The sequence below is a fragment of the Leptonychotes weddellii genome, chromosome 9 (genome assembly GCF_054177405.1).
Source record: "Leptonychotes weddellii isolate Sample4059 chromosome 9, ASM5417740v2, whole genome shotgun sequence".
Classification (NCBI taxonomy): domain Eukaryota; kingdom Metazoa; phylum Chordata; class Mammalia; order Carnivora; family Phocidae; genus Leptonychotes; species Leptonychotes weddellii.
The window spans coordinates 110,838,024-110,848,864 of NC_138377.1; the positions used below are offsets into that span (position 1 = coordinate 110,838,024).

The window sequence follows — 10,841 nt, forward strand, 5'->3', positions numbered from 1 at the left end:
TCCTGCGATTAAGAATTCCTCATATCAATGAGATCATATGATACATGTCTTTCTCTGTTTGACTTATTTCACTCAACATAATACCCTCCAGTTCCATCCACGTCGTTGCAAATGGCAAGATCTCATTCCTTTTGATGGCTAATGCACTATTTCTTGAGAAGCCAAGCTCTGCATAATTAGCTGGGTAGCATTTCTTCACATGTAAATATTGGCAGTTAAAAATTACTCAAGTGATAATGGTTGCCAGCCCTTTCCTTTTGAATTCAGGCAACTGCGTTTGGAAAGTTCTGATGAATTGAGAGAATGAGATTGTAGCTTATTGCTCAATTGGAACTGGGAGAAGACAATTAACGTTTAGAACACTATGACTTTCCATTCCTTCGTGGCCATGTACAGTTTGGGTTGAGAAGGGCATAGCAGGTGAGGTAGGGTTGACCGTGCCAACAGTCATTCTTGGTTCATTCTCATTCACTTAGTGACCCTTTCTCTCTGGTCATTTCTTCACCTCTAACCCTCATTGAGTGTTGGGTCTAAGCAACAGACCATTCATGTCCTGGAGGCAGCCAACTCCTGCCCTTCGCACACACCTTCCCCTCCCCTGGAATCAGAGAATCCAAGTTTGAGCCACACGACTTCCCATCTCTAGCTCAAAGTACAGCACTTAGGAGGAAGTCTTCCCAGGTTGCAACACATTGGAAAAGTTTCTTTCAGCTCCATTCAGCGCTTCCACACCCTCCCTCCTCAGGGCACAGAGACACTAATGCTTGGATGGTGCGCTTGGGAAAACCGATGATGCAACTGTCCACAGAAGGAGGAGGCTAGGGCTCTGGTAGCTGCTTCAAGAGCTGAAGGAATCAATGGCTCTGCATTATTTTAACCTTTCCATGGCACGCCAGTTGGAAAACTCTGCTGTAGAGTAGCCCCCACTATATCCCAGCTGCCCAGCTATGGGCCACAATAAGGTCATGTATTCCCTTTTGGATGTGGGCTGGTGGATTGGGGTTGTCTAAGAACAAGTCATATTTTGTCTACCACTAGAGAAGGGCAGGTGAGATACTTGTGAATTTTCCTTATTCAGAAATCTCGCCAACAATGGCAATGTGGCTCCTCTGAGCAGAGGAAACACCACTGTCCCACAAGAACTATGTTAAGTGGCTGTCAAGAGTCCTGCTGCAGAGGGCTCTAAGTCGTCAGGAGGCTCTGGGGACCCAAACCTGTGCACTGCATCTCAGGAGGCCAGCCTTTGTGGCACAGCCTGGCTGACTGCTGTGCTCCAGTATTCTGAGGTCATAGGTGGTGGCTACCCCATGGGCCAAGCCAGCGCAGAAGCTAGATCCTGGCCATGGAGATTTGATGCAGTTTGGAAGTGGCTGAAGACAAGAGTAGAGGTCTGTATCAAAGAGCGCCCCCCACCCCGCCACCGCCATTGAGTGTGATGGGCTGGGAAGCAAGGTCTCCCGGCAGGGCAGGACTGAGGATGATCTGGAAGTTTTCGCCTGGAGCAACTGAGTGAATGGAAGTGCCACTTGCTGAAATATTGAAGACTGGAGAAAAGTGGTGAACAAGGACACCATTTGATGGGACAGTTAGGCCACTGAGAGGAGATTGTCTAGCTATGATCATTTGAAGCCAGGGAGAGAGGTCCACACTGAGGTATAAACCTGAGAGTCATGGGGTGCCTGTGTGGCTCGGTCAGTTGAGCGTCCAACCCTTGGTTTTGGCTCAGATCATGATCTCAGGATCATGGGATCAAGCCCTGCATTGGGCTCCACGCTCAGCATGGAGTCTGCTTAGGATTCTCTCTCTCCCTCTCCCTCTGCCCTTCCCCCTGCTCCCTCTCTCTCTCTCATGCTCTATCTCTCTCTCAGATAAATAAATAAATCTAAAAAAAAAATTGGGAGTCAATTGCATTTAGGTGGGATTTAATGCTGTGGAGTTAGATTCATTCATTCACTCTCTCATCAAATAGATACAAGTGTCTACTGTGTGCTGGATGAAATCACCCAAGAGAAACAAGGAAGAAAGATGGTATATTCTGGTACACCCCAAGCCAACCCATTCCCCTCTCTCCCTCTCTCTCTCTGCCAAGAGAACCACTAAAGCTGTGTCCTTCCACCCATGCTTTTATATACTTATTATGCTTGGGTATAGTCACAAACATTAGAGTATTGCGTCCGTATTTTTAAACTTCACATGAATGCTATGATCTAGTATATATAATTGTGCAACTTGCTTTCTTCATTCATCACATTCACATCGATATGTAACTCTGTAGATCAATTCATTTAACTCCTATATAGTATTCCATGAATCAGATATTCCACACTGTTCATCCTCCTGTTTACAGCCAATTCTACCATAAACCTTAAATCTGTCTCCTTGGGAACACATGTGAGTTTCTTGGTAGGATTCCCAAGTCAAGTTTATGGGGTGCTGCCAAATGATTCTTCAAACCAAGCATATGAGAGTCGCTCTTTCCCCACATCCTCACCAACTTTTGGTTTTATCAGACTTTTCAATATTTACCAGTTTGATGAATGTGAGATTGTATCTCATTTTAGTTTGCACTTTCCTGATTACTAAGATTGAGCATTTTGTATAGTTTATTAGTCAGTAATGTTGCCTCTCCTGTGAGTTGCCCCTTCAGATCCTTTGCCTGCTTTTCTGTAACGCTGGATTTTTTTCCCTTAATGGACTGTATAAGTTCTTTGTTGGATGCTAATATTTGAAACAAACTTTAACATCTCAATTTTAATACACATTTTCTGGGCTATATACTTTTTTTTTAAGAGAGAGCGAGAATGGAGCGGGTGGTGGGAAGGGCAGAGGGAGAAAGAATCTTAAGCAGGCTCCATGCCCAGCAAGGAACCTGATGGGACTTGATCTCACAACTCTGAGATCATGAGCTGAGCTGAAATCAAGAGTCACATGCTTAACCAACTGAGCCACGTAGGGGCCCCTGGGCTGTGTACTTAATCCTCTGCTTTACTATGGTTATTTCTTAAGTGTTGCTTACCGAAATCCTAGTGGGTGTTTTGGTTTTTTCTTTCAAAATAATTTTGCATCTTTGCCTTGTTAGAGTTGTTAAATTTCCAGCCATAGCATCTAAGGCCATTTCCAAAGAACGCAATATGTAGCAATTTTGAGAATGCACTAATTTTAATGGATTTAACCCCCAAAGCAAATTACATGTATGAAATAAAATCATTTTCTGCATCCATCACAATTTGATGATTACCACAGAGGCTGGTACATTTTTAATTAATTTTTGGGTAATACAGAGAATATGAAAGAAAACCATACATTTTTTTTCCAAGCACAATTCTATTTAATGGAGGTGGGCAGCAGGATGTTCCACTATGATTAATTAGTCCAGGGGCCTGTCAACATTAGGTAGAGAAGAAGCCACCATTATTCTTTTGGGAGTTGCATCCATTGGTGGCTGCAGTGTGAGGGGACACTATGGATCCCTGGATGCTGGGGATAGACTCTTTAGGGTTGATCCAGTGTCTGATGTTAGCTTGGGAAGTATGGAAAGTGGCGGAGGAGGGGGTAAAAGTTCTCCAGGGAATTGGGTCTTGATGATTCCATGAGTATCCTGGGTGGTCTCCTGGTGTAAGAGTATCTCACTTTTGTTCTTGAATGTCCCTGTGTGGTGGTTGTACAAGACTGCTAAGTGGAAATCCAGGTCATTCTTTGGTATCTCAAGATCAAAAAAATAAGCATCCTGCCTCATGGAGGTGATTGTGGGAGTTGAGCTGATCCAACTCCAGGGTTCCTGTTGCTGAGCAAGGTGAGCTGGGTTTTTATATGGCAGTTTCTTGGGAGCCTGGAGTTTTCCCAGGAAGGTATTATCGTTATCCAATGGAGGGTGCTGGAAAGGGTCTCTGGTGAAAGGCATAGTAAAATGTGGAGTGAGCTGCTGGTGTGAGGGCGAAAACCATGCATTTTTATCAAGAGCCATGCAGGGTGATCTAAGCTCTGCGGCCACTAAGCTGTGTCACTCAGCTGGGGTGGGATGAATTCCTGTAGCTTTTATTTCACCTGGAAAATGAACATGTTTGACAAGACACTCTCTAGCATCCACCTAGCCCTGACACTGGCTTCTTCTCTTAGATGCTCACTTTTAAAAGCCTGTAAGCCCTAGCGAAATGAATTCATTTTGAATTAAGGAAATTAGATAGATTGATGGCAGCAAGTAAAATGAAAAAAAAAGCCATCCATGGAAAATAGAACATACGGTTGACCCTTGTACAATACAGGTTTGAACAGCACAGTTTTGTAATTGTATTTTCTCTTCCTTATGATTTTCTTAGTAATATTTCCTTTTCTCTAGCTTACTTTATTGTAAGAATACAGTATATGATACATAGAACAAATAAAATACGTGTTAGTCAACTGTTTATGTTCTTGATAATGTTTCTAGTCAACAGTAGACTGTTAGTAGTTAAGTTTTTGGCCAATCCAAAGTTATACATGGATTTTTGACTGTGCAGGGGGTCAGTGCCCCCAACCCCCATGTTGTTCAAAGGTCATCAGTATTCTAGTTTACACTGGTGAGTTGGAGTAGTTTCAAAAGCAACTTTTGAGTCTGGGTCTGAAATTCAAGAGGAAACCTTCTGTGTATGCAGACCAGTCACAAAAATTGGGAATCGTGAATAAGCCAATCTTAAGGCATGTTTTCAGCAACTTGCATCCAAACTCCACCAAACGTAAGAGACTAAGTACTACTTTGACTTGCACTCAGGATGATAGGGTGCTGGGGCTGTGGTCTTGGTCCTGGTATTCTGTGTCCAAGAGATATGACACCACCCAGAGCGAATTACCATGTGATATTACAGGTTCAAGCATTTTTTTTCATGAGCTCCCCGAAAGGAAAGGAGAAATAGCAGAGGCTAGAAGGGTGTCCATTGCTTTGGGGGTATTCCAGTACTCGGATGCTTGAGTCTCTGAACATGAGTCAGTTCAGCTCTGTGACCTCACTCCGAGAACCTGTCCTTCAAAGGGGTATTTTGACATCAGCATGACTTTAATTGAAGAAGGTTGGTTTGGTCCCAATGTCCCAATTTCTCCTATTGTATGGGATGACTTTAGACTGACTGCCAATCTCCCTTCACAGTGACTATGATTTCAACCCCTTCTCTGACCACGCATCTTCTCTGCCATCTTGGAGTGCCAGGCAGATGACCTTTGCCAATATTGATCCCTTTTAGTGACGTGGGCCTCCAAAGCCCTGTTACAACAGCGGCAAGGTCTCTCCTACATGGATAACTTGTTCTTCATTCTTTTCACCATGATTTTGTGTAAGCAAAGGTTGTTGCCGGTTGAGAAGGGGCTTTGCAAAAATTATATCCATCCACTTCAATCATGGAATGAATAATATTGTTAATAACATGTTCTAGAGGGCCCCGGTCATCTCTGGAAAAAGTTCAGTTGCATACTAGATATCTTTGCTAATTGTAGAAGAATGTTTTCTAAAGTTATCAATTATTAATGTACCCTCTGTAATGGCAACTGCTAAAACCCTCACCGAGGGGACGCCCAGTTGGACAGATCATGGTGAGCAGGTGAGCTGCCGTATACTTGGACAAGTGTGAGGACCGAACCCAGTAGCTACAGCCCTTTGGCTGCTGAAGCCCAGATCCAATTCATTCTTCAAAGAAGGTTCTGGATCCTTCTTTATGCTTGCATTTTCTTGGGCCTTTAATGATTTGTAGGAGGGTTCTGGGTCAACATTTGCATGAGACAAGTTCTACTAGCCCAGTGACAACTAAAAGTGGGGGAAGGAGCGGGTCTGGTGTGCAGAGGACAGCGAAAGGGAAGGGGCAGTGCAGGGAAAGAAAGTAGCTGATTCCAAGAGAGGGACTCGCTGCTGCTGTGTAAGCAAAGTCTTGGCACTCCATCAGAGCAGACAGGTAGTGTTCCAGAAAATACGCTGGCTTGACCTTTAGCAAGTGTTTAGTTCCTTGTTCCACTAGAGCAAACTTGACTTGTTTTTCATTTCTGTGAAGTGTTGTCGTTACGGGGAAAGACTTGCAGCTGTGAAAAGGTGCTCTGCAGAACATGGATTATAGCTCCTATCTTAACCTTGCCTGATTTCGGCTATGTGGGAAAGCCTCATTTTTCTGGCGTACCCAAAGCCAGCAGGTTTCAAACTGTGGGTGGCAGACCAGTAACACATCCACCATCAGTTTCCAAGGCCTCGACCATCATTGTTGTAATTGACATGGAACAGAATAAAACATGTCAGTGTTTGTCTCACATAGTAAAAATAACTAATTAAGGATGCTTTTCATTATTCAAATTTTATGCTTCAAAGTCAGTCCTGCTGGTACCAAGGGCAGAGTCAGAACAGAGTAAGGAGGTGTGACGAGAGAGCTGGTGCTCTGCTCAATAGGAGGGGAAAGGCAGCTTTCTTATACTGACAACTGACCTCAAACAGAGCCCAGGGTCTGCCTCCTGGGTGTCCCTGTCTCAAGTGTTTGTGCAAATGACTCCAGCAGGGGTCTGTAGAGCACTGTGGTTCAGCTTCTAAGCTTAGAGTGGGGTTCTCATCCTGTCTGCCTTTCTTAGCTGTGTGGCCTTGTGAGGCTGAGCTCTGAGACTTGTTTTCTCTATTGTACAGTAAAGAGAGTGGTTCCAATGTCCTCAGGTTACCGTGAGGAGGGAATGTTATCGTTCATCCTAACTGCTTAGTCTAGCACCCAGCATGTGGACATTTATAGCATGAATGTCTACAGCAGCTTTATCCACAATTGCCAAAACTTGGAAGCAGCCAAGATGTCCTCCAAGTAGGCGAATGTACCCATAAACTGTGGTACCTCCAGACAACGGAATATTCTTCAGCAATAAAAAGAAATGAGCTCATAAGCCATGAAAAGACATGGAGGAAACTTAATGCGTATAACTAAGTGAGAGAAGCCCATCTTAAAAGACTACGTAACTCTATGATTCCAACTATATGACATTCTGGAGAAGACAAAGCTATGAGACAGTAAAAATATCAGTGGTCACCAGGAGTTGGGAGAGAGGGAGGGGTGAATAGGTGGAGCATAGAGGATTTTTAGAGCAGTGAGAAAAAAAAAATCCCTTTAAGGTTTTCATTGCTGTTATGGTTTTATTATAGATGGCATATACAAGATAAAATTGAATATGAGGTTTTATCAATATTTGATTACCATGCAATTTCCAGTTTATATTATTTAAGCTTGCATAATGTGTAACCGCCTATACATCCATCTAACAAACTCTTACTACCCGAAAATCCTTTCTGAGTTGGATTCATCATCTAGGGCCGTGGTTCTCAATCCTATTGGACCCATACCCCCTTCACTAGCCTGAAATTAAATTCCCAGGTAATATAACTCACCTATAATCATAATTTCAAAAAGCAATAGAACAGGGGCGTCTGAGTGGCTCAGTTGGTTAAGCGTCTGCCTTCAGCTCAGGTCATGATCCCAGGATCCTGGGATCGAGCCCTTCATCAGGCTCCCCGCTCAGCAGGGAGTCTGCTTCTCCTTCTCCCTCTGCCCCTCTTCCCTGCTCATGCTCTCTCTCTCTCAAATAAATAAATAAAAAATCTTAAAAAAAAAAAAAGCAATAGAATGCCGCAACTGTAGTAGAAAAGAAATATAATGAAAGGCATTTCAGATAAAATCTGCATTTCACATGTAATATGTGTGCTAGACAACACTCAAGAGCATACCGAGGTCAACAGGTGCTGTGCTTGTTCACGCGAAGACTCGATGTGACTGGGGCAGCTGTAAGCACAGACTGATGCATGGCATGTTGTACTGGGGACTCAACTGTCACTGCTGGTGTTCTGTCATCGGTGACATGGCTTTCTGAAATAGCGAAGCTCTGAACAAAACAAAGTATAGCCTTCCTTTGAATTGTATACATAGCTGCATTCCTGGAAAATTGAGACTCTATTAAAACCAGGCAAGAATTACTGTGCTTGAATGTAAAATGGCATTAGGTGCTGGGCTTGGATGATCATAAACGGGGTTTCACTTACACCAAGGTCTGGCAGGACACTTGGATGTCATGCACGTTGTAGGATGGTGGGCATCCCTAGCCACGGCTTACTGAAAGTCAGTAATGCTCCCCAACCCTTGTGACCATTAGATGCCATTAATTACCAGAAGGCTCCATATGGTCCAGGACCCTTTTCTAGAGGTGAGGGTGCTGGAGATGTGGCTTGGGGTGATGGGGAGCATCCTCGAGGACCACTTTATGTCTCAGTTGAAGCTGCTCCTTAAGTCCTGGAGAAATGGACCAGTAGATGCTGGTCTGTTTTTCTGGAGGGAAATTCGTTTCTTTGTTCTGACTCAGATTTCCTCCTTGTTCCCTACAAAAATCTTTGGAAGAAGAAAAAGGAGGCCCAGGGGGCATGGCCCATGAAAGCAATCGTCAGCCAAACAAGGCTGCTCCCTGAAAGACCCCATCTGCCTTTCTCCATTGCATCTTTAACTGATGAGACATCAAGTTTATTCCTCAGCGTTTACCGTGGGCCTTGTTTATTTTGAGACCCTTGCAGTGTTGTTGTGGAAAAGACCAGATTGTACAGAGAAGAGCCCATGATGATACATTTCTGTGATTAATGCAGCAGCACCATGTGTACATTGGGTTTTTTCAAAAGCCGTGTTTGCCTGAAGATTGTACACAGAGGACGTATTTGGTTACATACACCTGGAGGTGGTCAGGTTTAGTCTGTAAGGCACAGAAGGAAAGAGCAACTCATGTGGCTCTGGCTGGCAGCCTGAAAGACGCTGTGTCAGGAACCGGTCTCCATCTTCCGTTTTTTTCTCTTCTTTTCTAGTCTGGGCTTAATAGAGATGTTTGTGAACTGGTTTCAAGGGTGTGGGGTCCTGTTCGACAGTGGCCTTGCCCAGAGCCTGAGTACTCAGTATTGTTCTAGTAATCCATACCACCTTTTTATCTTTTGCAATGAAGCCTGACCCGTAGCCATTTCATCTCCCTTCCTTAGGGGCGGTATCATTCTTCTGGGAGTTTTCCTCCCAGAATTCCTTTGAGAACACCGTTAGAGAAGAGGAGGAACCTAGACCTCTTCATTAAGAACTGTCCTTGAAGGAGTCCCTGCATAAAGAAAATAGAAAACGTCCTAATCACCAACAGTAAAAATATCTTGACAACCAAAAGTCCTACACGAGTAAGACTTTACTTAGCAAACGTTCATTGGGAAAACCATACTACTTGCTTTCTGAAAAGGAATACTTTCAGGTTTGATTTTTAAACATCATCAGTAAAACTGACTTTTTTTCCACTGGTGTAAAGTTCTACGAAGTTTAACACAGGTATAGATTGATGGAGCCATCACCATAATCAGGATATGGGATGAGTCCATCACCCCAAACCACCCCTTCCTTCACCCTCGTTCCTGGGTTGTCTTTTCAAGAAAAGCATGTAAATGACATTAGTATGTCATATGGTAGGTATCCTTTGAAAACTCATTTTTTTTCCACTCAGCATAATGCCTTTGAGATTCATCCAGCTTCTTATAAATGTCAACACTGTTCATTTTTACTGGTAGGTAGTATCTCATTGTACAGATGTACTGCTGTTTATCCATTTACTGATTGAAAAACATTTGGGTTGCTTCCAGTTTTGACAATTATGAATAGAGATGTTATAAACATTTGTTTTGTGTGAACATAATGTTCATTTCTCTAGGGTAGATTCTCAGAAGTGGGATTGCTGACATATACAGTAAATGTATGTTTTACTTTATAAGCAACTGTCAAACTATTTTCCAACCGTCTGTACCACTTTGCATTTCCATCAGCAACATGTACGAGTTCCTTCCAGTCACTCTGCATCCTTGTTAGCACTTGATAGTGTCCGTATTTTTAATTTTAGCTATCCTAATGGGATTATAGTTGTATCTCATTGTGGCTTTTTGCATTTTCCTAATGACTGATTGGGATTGATGTTGAACATCTTTTCATATGCTTATTTGACATCCTATATCCTCTTTGAGGGAATGCTTATTTTAATATATTTTGCCCATATTTCAATTGGTTTGTTTTTTTCTTATTGTTGAGTTTTGACAATTCTTTTTTATGCATACGTGTCAGCCGTGGGGTTGGCGAATATTATCCCCTAGTTTGCAGCTTGTCTTTTTATTCTCTGAATAGTGTCTTTTATAGTACAAAAGTTACATTTTGATGAAATCCAGTTTATTAGTTTTTTTTTTTTAACAGAGTTTGTTTTTTGTGCCACATCTCAGAACTCCTCACCCAACCCAAGGTTATGGGTTTTCTTCGAAGAGAAGCTTTAGTCTTGTATTTTACATTTAGATCTATGATCCATTTTGAGTTGGCTTTGTATAAGGTATGACACTTAGGTCAAAGTTACTTTTTTGCCTATGGATTTCTAGCTGTTCCAACACCATTTGTTGAAAACACTATTTTTTCTCCATTGAATTGCTTTTGCACCTTTGTCAAAACTCAATTGGCCATATTGGTGTGGGTTTATTTCTAGATTCCCTATTCTGTTCTGTTGATCTATGTGCCTGTCCCTTTGCTAATACCACCCACTTTTGATTACTGTAACTTTATAGTAAGTTTAAAATTGGGTAGTTGGAGTTCTCCGATTTTATTCTTCTTTTTCAGAATTGATTTAGCTATTCTAGTTTCTTTGCCTATACATACAAATTTTAGAATCTGCTTGTCTCTGTGTACAAGAAATCTTGCTGAGATTTTCATTGATATTGTGTGGAATCTGTAGATCAGTCTGGGAATAATTAACATTTTTATTATGTTTAACCTTCTGATCCATGAACATAGTATGTGTCCCCAGTTACTTAAATCTTTCAACAG

At 42.4% G+C, this 10,841-nt stretch overlaps 1 protein-coding gene and 1 pseudogene across 1 annotated transcript in view; one reads left to right on the plus strand and one right to left on the minus strand.

The window, feature by feature from the left end:
• Nucleotides 1-10,841, plus strand: part of CERS3 (ceramide synthase 3) — a 91,894-nt gene that overhangs the window by 77,415 nt on the left and 3,638 nt on the right. The window lies entirely within an intron of this gene.
• Nucleotides 3,226-3,901, minus strand: LOC115944093 (cilia- and flagella-associated protein 276-like; annotated as a pseudogene).